The sequence below is a fragment of the Capsicum annuum genome, unplaced genomic scaffold, assembly GCF_002878395.1.
Source record: "Capsicum annuum cultivar UCD-10X-F1 unplaced genomic scaffold, UCD10Xv1.1 ctg2254, whole genome shotgun sequence".
Taxonomy (NCBI): Eukaryota; Viridiplantae; Streptophyta; class Magnoliopsida; order Solanales; family Solanaceae; genus Capsicum; species Capsicum annuum.
In genome coordinates this window covers 1-1,902 of record NW_025828596.1, presented here as the reverse complement: position 1 = coordinate 1,902, position 1,902 = coordinate 1, and the positions used below count along the sequence as shown (strand labels likewise).

Sequence of the window (1,902 nt, the reverse complement as noted above, 5' to 3'; positions counted from 1 at the left end):
ATTCTTTTCATAAAGTGAATGCACATTTCACTTTTCCTTCATTTTTTTTTCACATTTCACTAAAACCAAACAGCCTAATTTTATTATCAGTATTAGTTTTTCTACTCTCCTACTATTTTGGTCTCAGATTTTAGTATCTCTTTGTCTTTGACTATCGTATTATTTGCTTATTTTTTGGTGCTATATTGTTCTCTTCTCCATTTGTTTCTTGTATGGATTCTTTATTACTATATTTGTTTGCATACTCGATTTTGATATTAATAACTTAATCCGGAGGTCTACCAAAAACATCCTCTTTATTTTCTCAAATTAGGGGTAATACTTCATACATACTGTTAGAGCTTGTGAACCGAATTTTGTTGATCTGGCTCTGAAAAGTTTGCGGTGCGACCCATGTTGGTGATTTTTTGTGGGGTCTGTGGTGGTAGCGGAAGGATCGGGGGTATGGACCTGTATGTTTTTGGGCTTAGAATTTATTTGTACGCACGTATTATATAAGTGCATTTAGTGGGTCATTTTGGACCCAACATAAAAATATGTCACTGAGACTTTCGTCTCATTATTGTACTCCTCTCCATTATAGTGAATTCTCCTCTTCTACCCATGGTTTTTCCCGTCAAGGATTTTCACGCAAATCTGTGTGCCTTCTTCTTGTTTTCTTTTGCTTTGTGGTATTGCTTATTCTGTCCAATGGTAACACATACTATACATCACCCTTCCCATACCCCACTTATAAGTTACACTGAATATATCGTATTGATTTATTAAAAAGTAGTTTTTATTCACCAATCAAAAAGCAAAAATTTGTTCCTAAAAAAATATTTTGAGGACTTTCATTGTACCAAACATGCTACTCCATCTCAACTTTGGAGTTTCCAATTGTGTGCTTATCTGTTATCCTAGATTGAATTTTCCTTTTGAAGCTTTAATTAAAAAAATATGAAGCATTCTTAGGTTAATTCGATGATCAATATATACAGGCAAAAATGTAACTAAAATATAGGAAGTGAGGAAAAAATTACTAAACAAGACATCATCAGATGATGTTTATTTAACTTAATGCAGACATAGATACAGACATGCATCACATTAATTCCATTTTTCTGTAATTTTGACTTAATTTTCTTAAAGCAAAGTCACTGACTGAGGCTAGTTTTTTTTTTACTTCATTTATTTATTTACAATTCCATTTCATTTAACACTTGATTCTCAACTTTTAGCTACCATCTTCCTTCTAAGCTTTTGCTTCTTTTTGTCCTTTACCTGTATCACAATGGAAATATAAAACAGTAAAATGTATATTGCCCAAAACCCAAATTTAAAAAAAAAATAAAAAATCCACCATGTTATTGAGGCCACATGTAATTAATTACTGGTGTATTTGCTTTAGCATATGTGTCATTTTTCTGAAAAACTATTTTTCATGAGAAAGTCGTTTTCCATCAAAAAGAAAAAAACGACTTCCGTCATTACTAACTGATAAGACTTAAGATGTTACTCCCTTAGTCTATAATCTTTACCTGTCCATGCATTATTTTCTTTGAAAAATGTTTTCCATCAGAAATACCATACTTAATTTATTAGTGGTCCAATTTCTCAAAAACATTTTTCAGAAAAAACACTTCCGATCGAAAAAAAAAAAAATTTGGAAAATTGAAAAACAAAAACTCCTAAAAATACTTCTCGTGAAAAATGACTTTTATCATATCAAAGACGTTTACACAAAGGAAAAAAAAGTAAGAATACCTTTTTGCATCTCATTCACAACAATATCACCAGTTGGCATCTTTTCACTGACATTAATTTGCTTGCTCAAATTCAGTTTCTGGAGTATATGCATTATAAGCATTATTTCTACTAGTAGTTTTGTTTGGCATTGGAGGAAAAAGGTCTTTTATTGAT

General features: G+C 31.1%; 1 long non-coding RNA gene across 1 annotated transcript; it reads right to left on the bottom strand.

Annotated features, from left to right (window-relative positions):
• Positions 1-1,018: 1,018 nt before the first annotated feature.
• LOC124890695 lies at positions 1,019-1,902 on the bottom strand. The gene is made up of 2 exons (XR_007049269.1): positions 1,747-1,902; positions 1,019-1,263 (listed from the first exon to the last, which is right to left on the bottom strand). It is a non-coding gene; the product is annotated as an uncharacterized LOC124890695 (long non-coding RNA).